At 37.7% G+C, this 14,962-nt stretch overlaps 1 protein-coding gene across 4 annotated transcripts in view; it reads left to right on the forward strand.

The window, feature by feature from the left end:
* Nucleotides 1-14,962, forward strand: part of Nipbl (NIPBL cohesin loading factor) — a 159,347-nt gene that overhangs the window by 36,896 nt on the left and 107,489 nt on the right. Inside the window, exon 1 of one of the 4 annotated variants that reach the window (XM_075975920.1) lies at nt 13,422-13,527. The exons of the other annotated variants lie outside the window; for them this stretch is intronic. The gene's annotated coding sequence lies outside the window, so the exon portion shown is untranslated. Of the gene's footprint in view, nt 1-13,421; nt 13,528-14,962 lie in introns of those variants that run through there. 4 annotated transcript variants of the gene reach the window in all.

A 14,962-nucleotide genomic window follows, 5' to 3' on the forward strand; every position in this document is an offset into this window, starting at 1 on the left:
GTTTGCACTGTATTTTATTTGTCATGCAAATCACAAAGGTCAACCCAGATTCAAGAGGGAAATTAGATTTCAATAAGGACTAGCAAAAAATGTGTAACTGAGCTGGGCAGTTGTGGTACCTGTCTTTTATCCCAGCACTTGGGAGGCAGAGACTGATCTCCATGAGTTCCAGGCCAGCCTGGTCTACAAAGTGAGTTCCAAGACAGTCTCCAAAGCTACAGAGAAACCCTGTCTTGAAACCCCTTCCCCTCCCCGCCAAAAAAAGTGTAGCTGTTTTTAATCTGCCACCATGAAATCACACCAGTTTTAGATTGTGTAAATCCAAGTGAAAACTGAATTGGTTATAAAAAGTACAAATGATTTCATGTTTTTCTCTGCTACTGACAAATTTAAGCACTTACTTGTTAGAATCAGAACAGCTATAACTGGAGTTAATTTTCTCCTGTAGCTCAACCAAAGCATTTATTGATTTGATTTGAAAGATGAAGTTGGTTTTGTTATCATTAAAACTATGAATCCTTTTTCTTCTAAATATATAAAGTCTCCCTTTAATAACCTGATTCTTGGTTAATACTGTAATACTATATACTTTCATCTCATGTCCTGAGCTTACAAATTTATAGGTATGGGGACCTAGGGAGATGTCAAGCAAAGAGGACCTGAGTTCAGATCCTAGCACCCATGTTTGGCTCGAGGGGATCCAGTGTAATGGTTTAAGTAAAAAGCTTCAAGTCCCAGAGTGACGGCAGTGGGCAGCAGGCCATGAGACTACGCCACAGCTCCCCGAGCAGCAGCAAGCAGTGTGCATGAGGTCCTGAGACCACGACAGGCCACGAAGGCAGCCCGGTCCCAGGCAGAAAGCCATGTGGCGGGTGAGAGACCTAGGGATAGGCAGGCCACACAGAGTGAAGTTGAATATTTATTTAGTGGGGTTATGGAAGGGAAGGGGAGAAGGGGGTGAAGAGCAGAGAGAGAGAGAGAGAGAGAGAGAGAGAGAGAGAGAGAGAAATGGGGGAAGGGGAGAAGTGGGGAGAAGGGAGAGACAAAGCTGCCTCAGAGAGATGGAAAGGAAAGGACTCAGGCTGGGAGCTGAAGATCAGCTTGCCTTGGTGGGCAGGGGAGGGAGGGTGTGTCTTGTCTCTTAAGGGGACAGGACAGTCCATTACATCCAGTGCTACTTTCTGACCTTCCTGGAGCCACCTACACTCTCACTCATGCAACTTAAAAAAAAAAATCACTTTAAAATTAACCAAAATAATTTGTAGAGATGAGATTCAATGAAAGACAAGAATCTTCTATTTTTAATTTTTGATTTATGTCTCTTCTCACTCATCAAGTTGTGTAACTTTTGTATGTTACAAATAATATTTCTATGAATTAATAATAAAGACTTGTATTTTATTGAGGGGAAATATCAAGGTATATTTTTAGTTAAGAAATGTCAAAATTTATATGCGAGCTTATAGATATTAAAGATTGTGCCTTTTTCTGAATGAAAAAGAAAGTACTTAAAAGGTTTTTGAACAGAAAAAAGCAACAGTATATTTGAATAAAATCGCTGACTACTGTGTAAAACTACCTAGGAGTACCAAGGATAGAAAAGATCAACCAAGGAGCTGCATTAGACACAATCAAGTGCAGTACCTACATAAAAAGATCAATTGAGAAAGGGTAGTGGCTAAAAAACAGTCACCTTCTATGTGGATTTGAAGACAGGGGCTTCTTGTTTTATACCCATTCTTATTTTTGTTTGTTTTGAGTGATTTCATCATCACAGTCAGTCCTTAAGTTAGCAACCCTTTCCTTAATATTAGTATATGTGTATTTAAGTGTGCAGATTTATATGTCAAGCATTATAAACTTTAAATGTAGATAACTCAAGAAAAATAGTTTTTTATCAGATAATCCTGCTAAGTGTGTTTTTGTGTGTTTTATATATGTGTACATGATTATGTGCATATGTATGTAGAGACCAGAGGTTAGTTTTGGGTTTCTCTCTCTCAGCCTTTTATTTCTCTGTATCATTTTGTAAGACAGGATCCCTGGAGCTCATTAATTCAGCAAGATGAGCTGGCCTGTGAGTTCCGGGGATCCTCTTGTCTCTGACTCACCCTGGCTAGGATTGCAGGCATGTGCCACCACACCTGCCTTTTTCTGACATGGGTGCTGGGGATTTGAACCTAGGTCTTCATGCTTGCACAGCAGGTACTTTGCAGAGTGTGATGTCTCTTTAGTCCTCTCTTTTGGTGGGAAATTAGAAAGTGACTTTCTCAAAAACCAGTTTGTTTCGTAGAATACATATATGTGTGGAAAGAATTTTGATGGTCAACAATTTAGTGTTACTTTTCTTTATAGTTTAAAACGAAATGGCATTGTAGTAAGCAATGAATATATTAAAATAAGGAATTAAATGGTTATTATTAAGTTATATAAATCTAATGTGAAACACATACTTTTTATAAATAATTATATATCTTAGATACAGAGGAAGCATGAGATTGCCTAAAACTAGGGTTTCTGAAAAGTACAATGGTTTTAATGCTGCAATAGAGCAAGAGACCTAATCAATTTAGAGACTACTGTTAGGATTGAAGTTGCCTGTGAAGATGTGTATAGAAATGTGTGGTAAGTAACTACAGATATGGTAATAGTCCAGGTAAAAATTATCTGAAATGACTAACATTCTTTTGTTAGCAATGCTGTTTCCTGTTGTACAGGCAGAAATTATATTGTTCTGGCAAGTGGTTAAGCCATCTAGGGAGAGGCAGTCGGAAAATGGTTTTGGCTTGAAAATCTTTCTCAGTGAGTGCTGACTTTCCCTTCCTCCCTTTCATGAGATGTGGTTGGCTATATAGTTTTCTGTGTCCACAACTACATGGAATTTTCTGGATGAAATTATTGTAGCTCCAAGTGTTACTACAGTTACTAAGTCATTTGCAGTTTCTAGTCTTCCTTTATGTGCCAGTCTCAACCAATCCCTGGTTTTTCCAGCATCTCTTTTTTTCTGTTTCACATTTTCAAATTCATCAGAAAGGTGAACTTTGGAAATTTCTTCAAGAGCAAAATTAGATTTCCTTCTATTTAACTTAAGTTTCTCACATTTTTAAGATTTTTTAAATTAAATATGTCTGCCTGAATGTGTGTATGCCACTTGCATGCCAATAACTGAAGTTTACTGTCCATCAGTTATGTGCTGACAGCTGAATTGGATCCTCTGCAAGAACAGCTAGGGCTCTTAATTTTCAAGTCTCTCACATTATTTTTTTAAAACCAAGTTACTTGGGAGCCAGCAAGACGGCTTAGCTGGTAAAGCACTTTCTGCATAAGCCTGTCATCCCAAGTTTTACCCTGGGAGCCCACAGAAAGGGGGAAGGCAAGAACCTATTCTACAAAGTGATTCTCTGACTTGGACATGCGTGGTGTGGTGCACGTACATGAGAGTAACAGACACACACACAACTATGGTAGCAAAATACATTTTAAAAATATAGGCTAACTTATTTTCCTAACGTGTTGTAAGAGAGCAAGCCCAAATTTTAACATCCAGAAAAACTTGGAGAGAGCAAAAGCTAAATTCAGGAAGAAAGCAGGATTTTACTTTACCTTGCAATGAACTTCATATTGGTTAATAGATAAATCCAAACCCGAATACTTCTAAGCTAGATAAAACTTCTAATGAAGTTATAGACTTACTGAGTTCTAATGATACATACAGTACAAACTGATTACTGCTTCCCTGGTTTCATACTAATCAACAACTGTATTGTGTGTTTTATTTTGCTCATAAAGAAAAAGTGTCACTTTCTTGGAAGTATCATAATCTACCCCCTCTCATATTAAAAAGCAGATTTTTCCTGGGATCAATGGCTCATGCCTTCAGTCCTATCGCTCAGGAGGCAGAAACTAGCAGGTCAGATCTCTGGGAGTTTGAGGCTAGTCTGGTCTCCAAGGATACAAAGGATATATAGGGAGACCCTGACTTCCAAAAGGGATGGAGCAGGGCCAGATTTTAGTGTTGTAGTATTGTGAAAATATCTTTTTTCTTCTGCTTAAGGTTTTTTTTCCCCTAAACAATATAAACTTTTGTTAGAAAACTATTATATCAGAAACTGGTTCAAGATTTTAAAGATTATTTCTGATTCAAAGAGCCTAGAAACACAAGATAATAAGAAATAGCAGAATTTAAATTATGTATGTGTGTGTGCCTTTATCCACTAAAGCATCTTACCAGTCAAGGAAAGGTGTTTAAAACTAAGATGGATTACTCTCTAGATAAAAAGGGTTTTTCTTTTGCAAATTATTGATGTGTAATTTACATAATAGAAAGTTTACGTATTGTACATCAATAATTTCATAGTTTCCTGTCTTAGAATTTTACATGGTTCTGTAAATTTCTTTTTCAAAATTCAGTGTCATTCACAACAGCAGTGCTTAGTTCCACTTATTTTACTTTAACTATCTCTTTTCTTCTCTGTTTCAGACTTCATTTGCTCTTTTACTAGTTTCTTAAAGTTTGGAAGCTTTAGATAATTATGATTTGTGACTTTTCTAATACATGTTGGTGGGTGAGGATGTAGCTCAGTGGTAGGGTGATCGCCCAACATGTGCCAGGCCATGAGCTGGATCCCCCACACCAAAAAGAAAAACCAACAAACTAAAGTCACATTAACTGTCCTTAATCTAAAATGTTACAAAATCTGAAACTTTTAAATAGGTTGCATTTTGGATTTTTAAATTTGGGATGCTCAACTAGTAAAGCCTATGCAAATTTACTAAAATCTGGAAACACCTCAAATCTGAATAAGTCTGGTCTTGAACATTCCAAGAGATGCATCATCTGTTTAGGCATTTAAAGCTATAAATTTCTTTATAAACATTGCTTTAGCATCCCATGAAGTCTATGTTGTAGTTTTACTTAGTTCAAAATATTTAATGTCTATTGTAATTTCTTCTTTGACTGGTGGGTTTTCCTAGATTTTCTTTCTTTTTTTTAATGAATTTTGAGTTCATTCTTTTGTCTTTTTAAAAATGTCTCAGTTATAAATGTTTTGAGATTTATTTAAGTCAAGTGGGTTGATAGTGTTGGTGAACTCATTTATATCTGTGTTGATTCTATTTCATTCTTTTTCATCATTTATGTTTATCGTTTTGTTTTTGCTTGTGTTTTTGGTAGTTTTATTTTTAATCTATTTATGAATGTTGTCTTCCTGATGTATTGATTCTTTTATTATTATAAAATATCCCTTCTGTCTTTAAATTCTTTAAAGTCCATTTTGTATGCTATTAATATATCCACTCCAGCTTTCATATTGTTACTATATGTATGGCATAACTTTTAACTTATTTGTATCTTTGAATGTAAGATATGTCTTTTGTAGAAGTGTGTGCATGTCTTGTTTCATGTGGCAGTATCTCTGCTTTATGAATGGTATGTTTATTCTATTCCTATTTAGTATAATCATTGATACTTTATTATATTTGCTCTTTCCATTTTTTTTTCACTGCCATCTTTTGTGTTAAGTATTCTTTTAGGGTACCAAGTTCCTATGTAGATTTTTTTAAAAACTACTTTGAGTTTACTTAGAGGGTTCCATCCTAATTTATCACAACTATCTTCATATTTGAATTTATTGGGGGAAATAGTTCCTTTAATGAAATTTTAAGTAGATTATCTAGAATGAGAGCTAATTTTTCAAAAATATTTTCTCTAAACAATCACAAAGATTTTACTTATACCTTGATAATGATGGCAGAGATTTAGTCCATGGCAGGAAGCAAGGCAGAATGTAGTCAGGTGCTGAAGGAGCTGAGAGTTCTTACATCTTGACCCACAGGCAGCATGAAGTCGTCTAAGACACTGAGCATGGTTTGAACATATATGTGACCTCCTGATCACCTCTGCACTTCCTCCAGCAAGGCCATACTTACTCCTAAAAAGCCACACCTCCTAATATTTCCACTCCCTTTGGGGGCTGTTTTTTTTTTCCCAAACCACAACAGAAGGAAAAGAGTTTACATTTCAACTCACTGAACCCAAAAAATTTATAGTCAGAGTACTACTTCTTTCAAAAATCCTGGAATTAATTTTTTCTTCATGGTAGTAATTGATAATATATCAATTGTTGCTGTTTGTGTTTGGTTGTAGAATTTGCTTTTTCTCTATTAATAATAGTGATCTTGGAATATGTTTAATATGTATAGTTCAAAAAGTCAATTTTCTTTTAAAGGCTACATTTGAGTCTCATTAACTTTTTTTTTTCAGTTTCCATCATAAATTTTATTTACGATGCGGGACAGATTCTTTCAGTCCCCCCCCCCCCAAGTGTATCACATGTTGCCCTGAAAAGGCCTAGGAGGCTCTCCTGGCTCCAGAGAAGGGAGAGGGAGGGAGGGACCAGGAACATTTCAGTTCCCAGCTTTACCCTCCCTCGCCAACAGAGGGCAGTTGCTCCCGACTAGTATCACTTTCATCCATTCAATTAAAAAAAAAATCGTTAACAAAACAAAACACACCTGAAGGACTGGGCAGGGTGTCCTTGTCCTTTGTTGGAAAAGTTATGGTCACCAATGGGAAAGGGAGGGAGGGGACGGGGACGAGGGCATCACTGTTTCTGCTGAAGGGCTTCCTTCCTGGCTGCATCCTGCAGCAGCTGTGTGTCCACCTCTTCTGCTGGCAGCTGCACATAGCGGACCACTGAGTTACTTATAGAGACCTATCTCATTAGTTTCAGGTTTTTTTTTTTAAATCAAGCAATTACCTATCTATATTCTTAATTCACCTTCATGGAAGAAAGAAAAACACTCTGTATACTTTGTAACATGTTGCTTTTTTTTTTTTTTTTTTTGCTTAATATATTTCAGAAATTATCCCACATTGCTTAGAGGTCTGTTTAGGGTGTGTATATATAAGAGAGATTTTTTATAATATTTCATAGTGCCTTTTTCAGCTTCTTATGCATGTTTCCCTAGGTTGGATATGGTACCACACACCTTTGTAATCCCAACATTCTAGAGACTGAGACTACATAATAACACTATCTTTAAAAAAAAAAAAACACTTAAGGAGGGAAAGGGGTAGGCGATGAAAATATGCTGTCAAGTTGTGCTCAAACGCATAACCTGTCTGTTTGGTCCTCCTGTAGCAGTGATACAAGCATGATCATATGCCTGCCTCGCTTATATGTATAATTTGTTCAATATTGCTAAAGTCAGCTCCATTTTGCTTTCTAACTAGTACCGAGAGTACCTATTTGTCAATCTTAACAAGAGCTGTTTGCCACTTGCATGGTGGGCAAGATTTATAACTTTGCTGTCTCAGTGTAGTTTTAGTTTGTATGACAAATATTAAATGTAAGATTATCTTCTTTATTGTAAAAGCTGTTTCAGTTGCTTTTCTGATTTTAGTGGTGAGTGTTAGTTCTAAATTGGTTTCACACATTTAAAATGAGGGTGAAACTAACTTGTTGAGCTATTGTAAACAGTAAATGGAAGTTATCTAGGTAGCTATCAAAATACATAACTCACTGTAGATAAGATTCTTTCTCCTCATGTATACCTCAGAATATAGGTTTTGTATTGCCTTTAGTTAGGTAGCCTGGTAAGTTTGTTATATATAATATTCTTTTCTACAAAGGTCAATTTTCAGGATATTGAACAATAGGAACAGTTTTGAAATATTGCCTAATATAAGGTGTTCATCAGCTTTTTAGCTTTCAATTCTTCAAAATTATATATGTTACATACAGCATTTATCTGTAGTTAGTAGCCCTGGTTTTATAGTTTGTGACCATAGTCCACTCATCTATGTATGCAATATCAGTCTTATTGAAAATATTCTCTCTTATCTGAGGCATCTGTATAGAAATAGAATGTTTGGGGAATTAGCTTTTTTTCCCTTCTTTCTATTTTGTTTTGTTGATCTGCTGTGGTCTTATATAGGTGAGGCTGACTTCAAACTCACTGTATAGCCACAGATGATCTTTGAACTCTTGTTCATCCTGCCTCTACCTCCCAGTTACCCAGATGTTAGGATTACAGGTATGTGCTACCACAGCTGGGTTGGGTTCTTACAGAGGCTGGAAAGAATGTTCAGAGTTATGAATACATGTGACCCTTGCTTAGGACCCGGCTTCAGTTCTCAGCACCTACATGAAGCCTCACAACCTTTCTAACTTGAGTCCCCAGGTGGTCTGACACTCATTCTGTCCTCGACAGGCTCCTGCACACGCATCATACATATAAACTCACAGAAGCATGCCATTTTAATGTGATTGATTAACCATATATATAGGGCAGTCTTTTGCCCCAAAGAATACCAAATGTTTTCAAGTGTTACCCGTCTAAATTTTTCAGAAGCACAATTTTAAGAAAAGATGTCTCTAGAGCACTGATTGGCTAGTGTTCTATCCATTTCTGTGAATACTTTACATTTTAATCTTAGATAAATCATATCATTAGACGTATTAAATATGTGCATTATATTATTTGGTCTCTTTATAGCTTCACACATGTTTTAGGATATGATTTTTTGTTGTTTTTTTAAGAGAAAGAACAGGACAATTTATACAAAGCAGATCTTTGTGGGGAGGGCTTTAGGGGTGCTATATCAAGGCCTTTCCCATGATATCTTTCATCTATTCCCAGTTATTTTTTATACAATAGACTTTTTAATTAATTAAATTTTTATGTATATTTGCATTTTGTGTGCATGTTCGTCTGTGTACTCTATACATGCAGTACCCATAGAGGCTAAAAGAAGTTGTTAGACCTCTACAGCTGGAGTTACAGACAGTTGTGGACTACTATGTAGGTGCCGGGAACTGAACACTGAGCCATCATTCCATCCCCGAGTCCCAGTTCTTTATGAGAACTTACTAGGGAATATAACAGGATATTTTTTTATCTTGCTAAGTAATACATGTAACTACTATGACACTTGAAACAGAGTTATTGTAAGAACTACGTCCTTGTGCTCTGTAGCAAGCTTTTTTGTCGGACTATCTTTGGGTCACCAGCCTAAAAATAATGACTTGGAGACTTATTAATTATGAAAGCTTGACCTCAGTTTAGGCTTTTCCCCTACTAGCTCTTATAACTTAATTAACTCTTTTTTTTTTAAAAAAAAATCTATATTCTACCACTTGGCTTCTTTAACTCTTCTTAGTATGGCACATCTGACCTGCTCCAAGTCTCTGGCAAAATCTTTTTTTTTTAATTGAAAAAAAAAATTTCCGCCTCCTCCCAGCCTCCCATTTCCCTCCGCTTCCTCCCACTCCTCTTTCCTCCCCCCACTCCTCTCCCCCTCCCTCTCCAGTCTGAAGAGCAGCCAGGGGTTCCCTACCCTGTGGAAAATCCAAAGTCCTCCCCCCTCCATCCTGGTCTAGGAAGGTGAACATCCAAACTGGCTAGGCTCCCACAAAGCCAGAACATGAAGTAGGATCAAAACCCAGTGCCATTGTCCTTGGCTTCTCATCAGCCCTCATTGTCCGCCATATTCAGAGAGTCCGGTTTTATCCCATGACTTTTTCAGTCACAGTCCAGCTGGCCTTGGTGAGCTCCCAATAGATCAGCCCCACTGTTTCCGTGGGTGGGTGCACCCCTTGTGGTCCTGACTTCTTTGCTCATGTTCTCCCTCCTTCTGCTCCTCATTGGGACCTTGGGAGCTCAGTCCGGTGCTCCAGTGTGGGTCTCTGTCTCTATCTCCATCCATCGCCAGATGAAGGTTCTATGGTGATATGCAAGATATTCATCAGTATGGCTATAGGATAGGGTAATTTCAGGTTCCCTATCCTCAGCTGCCCCAGGAACTAACTGGGGACATTGCCCTGGGCACCTGGGAGCCCCTCTAGAGTCAAGTCTCTTGCCAACCCTAAGATGGTTCCCTTAACTAAATTGTGCTTCCCTGCTCCCCTATCCAACCTTCCTTTATCCCAATCATCCTGTTTCCCCAAGTTCCCTCCACCCTCCCCTTCTCACTTTTCTCTCCCCATCTCCCCTTGCCCCCCTCCCACCCCATCCCCAAGATCCCATTTTTTTTTTGCCCAGCAATCTTGTCTACTTCCCATAACCAGGAGGATAGCTATATGTTTTTCTTTGGGTTTATCTCTGGCAAAATCTTGCACCTAGATTCCTCCTCCCAGTTTTTCTCTCTTTGCCCCGAAGACCTGCCTATTCTTTCCTGCCTAGCTATTGGCCATTTAGGGCTTTACTAAGCCAATCAGAAGGCATCTTATGTGGAGACACTTATTTACAGGGTAAACAAATAATCTGAAATAGTGCTCTTCCGTAGCTCTTCATCACTAATCCCCAGCACCTGCTTCCTGTCTCATTATTACAGTGTTTCTCACATTACATAAATGGAATCATATAGTATATAGCCTTTAGAATAGCATTTTTCCACTCGGCATAATCTTGAGATTTCCAAGTTGCTGTATGTGCCTATAATTTCTTGCTTTCTATTCTCGAGTAACATCATTCATTCCTTATTATGGATCCACCATAGTTTAACTGCAGTGCAGGATGTTTGGTGTTTCTATTTTTGGGATATCACAGCTAAAGTTTCTATGAGTGTTTGTGTCTAGGTTTCATTTCATAAATGAAAAAGGATATACACTTGCCTTTTATTTAACATTTAGCTCTGTCCTTTAAAGTTTATTCTGAGGCAGTTGAGGATGATAATTTTTCTTTTCAAAGGCTTGAAGCACTTTCTAATCTGATAGGCATATATAATAATTCAAATTAATTTATTTCTAAGACAAGATCTCATTAAATAGTATAGACTGACCTTTAACTCATGATCTTAATGCCTCAGTTTCCTGAGTGCTAGGATTACAAGTATATATATATACCTGGCTTTAAGATAAAAGTCCAAGTACCTTCTGAGACTCAAGGTAATCTCTTAACTGTAACCCCCTGTAAAATCAAAAAGCAATTATATGCTTCCAGAATACGATGACACAGAATATATATTACCATTTCAAAAAGGAGTAGGGGCACAGTGAGGAAATACTGGCCCAAAGCAATACTGAAATTGGGCAAACTCCCAAATTCTATAGCTTCATATTTGATGTCAACGGACTTAAATGGCCCTATCCTCCCAGCTTTACTGCCTGCACCACACTTCTCTCTCTCTTGTGCTGTTTTCACATCCTGCATGCAGCTCTTTTTGGCAGATAATCCCACCGCTCTGGCATCTCTAACATCCTGGGGTCTCCAGCGCAACCCGGGCTTCACTTTCACAGCTGTATGCAATGCCCCCAGCAGCTCTCTTTAACTCTGGAAGTTTTCAAAATTTTTTTGACGATTGTATCCTTCAAAAGCCAGACCACATGGACAACACCGCCAAGTTTGACTGCCTGCTTGGGATGGAGCCTGGCCTCTTTGAACTACATTCACAGCAACCTTCCTTTGTTGCCTTTTTGGAGCATAAAAAAAAAATGTTTGTCTTTTCTTTTTACAAGTTGGAAGCTCTGGTGTGTCCAAAATATGTGGTGTTTTAGCAGTGATCTTACCTTCAATTTATGGGCAGCAACCAGGGGCAATGATTGTCTGGGGAGTCTCTTGGACTCCTGACCAACAATTCAAAAGGAAATTTCCCATGCCTGACCTGGGGGGTTTTGTTAGATAGTGTATGTCTTTTGGGAGGGCATCGTCAACCCACATGATATAACTTCATTTTATATATACATATATGTATATCCCATCCTTCTCCAGGATCTAGCTGGGTGAGTATAGTTCTCATCCCTCATTAAGGATACTTCTCTTTGCAAGAGATGGAGACCATTATAGAAAACCACAACTGATCAAAATGCAGAGTTATATGTCTACAACACAACTCTTGCACCTAAAGTTCATGGATCATTGTGAAAGAAGGAGTGGAAAGACTGTAAAGGGCCATAGGAACAGAGATTTTTGCTGTGATATTTGTCTCCTAGAAATGTCAGAATCTATATCCATGTAGTGTGTATAGCTGCCTAAACTTGATGACCAATAGACAATATAATGTGAAAGGAAAAAAGCTCACATGCCTCAACCCAAGACAAAGAACTAAAGGCAACAAAGAATGCTAAGTGAGAGAAACAGTCTTTCCCACAATAATTGGTTATCCAATATCAAATGGTTAGCTCTGAAAACATATATACAAGTAAAATATAGACTGAGCAGATTGTTTTTAGGCACACATGTATATGTTTAACAATTAAAGAAAAAGAGGCTATAAATTTGAAAGAGATCAAGGAGGGATATATGGGATGGTTTGGATAAAGGAAATGGAAGAAGAAAATGTAATTATAATCTCAATTTCAAAAATATATGTTTGTATTATATACATATATATTAATGTGTATTTGTGTGTGTGATTCTAACTAAACATATCCCAATGGCTTTTCCAAACATCCTTGTTGTTATTCCCAACCTTTTTCCCCTTCCCAGTCTTTCTTTCTCATTTCCCCTGTTTGCACCTGTGTCCACCCAGTCCTACCTCTACAGCTACCCCTTCCCTCCGCCGGCCCCAATTGTGGTCCCTTTTTTTCTTACTCCTATCTGTGTTTACTCTGGGCTATCTACTCATATATGAGAATTCAGAGCTAGGATCCACAAATAAGAAAAAAAATTTGACTAAGTGTAATGGCACACATCTTTAACATCAGCTTTCAGGAAGCAGAGGTAGGTGGATCTCTGTGAGCTCAGTAAGGAGTTCCAGGCTAGCCAGTACTAACTATAGGTAGGACCCAACCAGGGACTGGGAGTTGAGGCAGCTAGGACAGAGGGATGGAGAAAAGGAGAGAGAACATATCCAAACAAGTATCTGTGGAATAGAATGTCAAGTCCTTCAGGCATCTACTGAGGAGTGGTATAATTGTTCATATCGTAGATCTATTTTTAACTTTTCAAGAATCTTCAAGGGCTGGAGAGATGGCTCATTGGTTAAGAGCACTGGCTGCTCTTCCAGAGGTCCTGAGTTCAATTCCCAGCACCCACATGGTGGCTCACAGTCATCTATAATGAGATCCGGTGCCCTCTTCTGGCATAGAGGTGTACATGCAGATAACTCACCATATATATGAAATAAACAAATCAAAAAAAAAAAAAAGAATCTTCAAAACTTACTTCCAGGGATTCTCCACCAATTTTCAGTTCCACCAACAGTGAATAATTGGTCCTTGCCAGCATTTGTTTCCAGCTGTTGTCTTGATCTTAGCCATTCTGAGTGAGATAAGGTGAAATCTGAAAGTACTTTGAATTTGCATTTCCCTAATTGCTAAGAATGTCCAATACTTTAAAAGTTGTTTTTTTTTTTTTAGCTATTTTTATTCTTTCAAGAACTCTGTTCAGATCCATAACCCACTTTTTAATCTGGTTGCTTCTTTGCTTTTTGGGTTTTCTTTGTTTAGTTGATTGGTTGGTTTGTTTTTTTGAGACAGGTCTCAACTATATAGCTCTGGTTGTCAGGAACTCACCTTGTAGACCACGTTGGCCTGTCCTGTGTCCACCAGGATAAAGATCTGCCTGACTGTGCTGGGATTAAAGGTGTGTGCCACCATGCCCTGCTTTCTTATTTTCTTGACTCTATTTTGAGTTCTTTGTGTGTTCTGAATATTAATCCTTAATCAGATGCATAGCTGGCAAAAAAAATTGTCTCCCACTCTGTGGACTTCCTCCTTACTTGATTGTTTCCTTTGCTCACAGAAGCTGTTTAGTTTTATGAGGTCCTATTTGTCTATTGTAGGGCTTAATTCCTAGGCAAATGGAGCCCTAGTCAGAAAGTACTTGTCTACACATCTGTTTTCTCTATGATTTATCATTGGCTGTGTCCTTGCTGGCAGCTTGCTTACTTTTCCAGGTGCTCTGAGAGTCAGTTCTCAGCCACTGCTGTCTTCTAGCAGTTTCAGTGTTTCACCTTTCACACTGAGGTCTTTGATCATTTGTAGTTGATTTTTTGCAGGTCAGAGATAGAGGTCTAATTTCATTCCTTTACATGTGGGCCTTTAGTTTTCCCATAGGTACTGACATTTCAAACTCAGAAAATTAACAGAAAGAAGGAAACTTGTAAGTTAATTTTCCTTAAGTATATTGTGTTGAGTCCAGATAATTTAGTATTATAATTTAAATGAAAGTGTTTTGTACACTTTTCTGTTTTTGTTTAAAACTAATTGTGCTAAAACATAATTTGAATGCTAGGTGGTGAACTCCTGTAATTCCAGCACTGAGGGGAACTAAGGCAGGAAGATCAGGAGAGTCTTCTTCAAAAACCACCATAATTCAGAACTACATAGATGGCTCATGGTTAAGCACATGTACTGTTTACTTACTACTCTTGCAGAAGATCCACATTTGCTTCCCAGCAACCACATAGCAACTCAGAACCACCTGTAACTCTAGTTCCTAGAGATCCACATAAAGATGTAAAATAAAAGAAATATTTTGAGAAGTCTCTTTGCATACCTCATTTCTGTACTCCTAATTTTTGCTTATTTTCTTCACAACAGAAATCCCCTATGTTGCTACAAGGTTTCCTTTCTTCCATCATTTCACCATCCAAAAAACAAACAAACAAAAAACAATCTGGATAAAGGAAATTGCTAACAACCCAAGAACATAGAACAAAAAAATAAATACTCAAGTCATGAGGCGAGAGCAATTTAAAAAAAAAAGATGAAAATTAGTCAAGAGATACATGCATTGTAGATCATAAGACTCTATCATTAACATGTCACTACTGTTCAAATTAGTAGGTATACAAATTTGTATACTTACCATAATACCAGTAAAGTTTTAGAAATTGTCAAAATGATTGTAATCTATCACTGTAAAAACTCTAGAACCATAGTGATTTTTTTCTAAATACAAAATAAAACCTTTTTATTGATTTTTATTGAGCTCTACATTTTTCTCTGCTCCCCTCCCTGCCTCTTCCCTCTTCCCTTCAACCCTTCCCCAAAGTCCCCATGCTCCCAATTTACTC

Source organism: Microtus pennsylvanicus, chromosome 6, assembly GCF_037038515.1.
Source record: "Microtus pennsylvanicus isolate mMicPen1 chromosome 6, mMicPen1.hap1, whole genome shotgun sequence".
NCBI classification, from domain to species: domain Eukaryota; kingdom Metazoa; phylum Chordata; class Mammalia; order Rodentia; family Cricetidae; genus Microtus; species Microtus pennsylvanicus.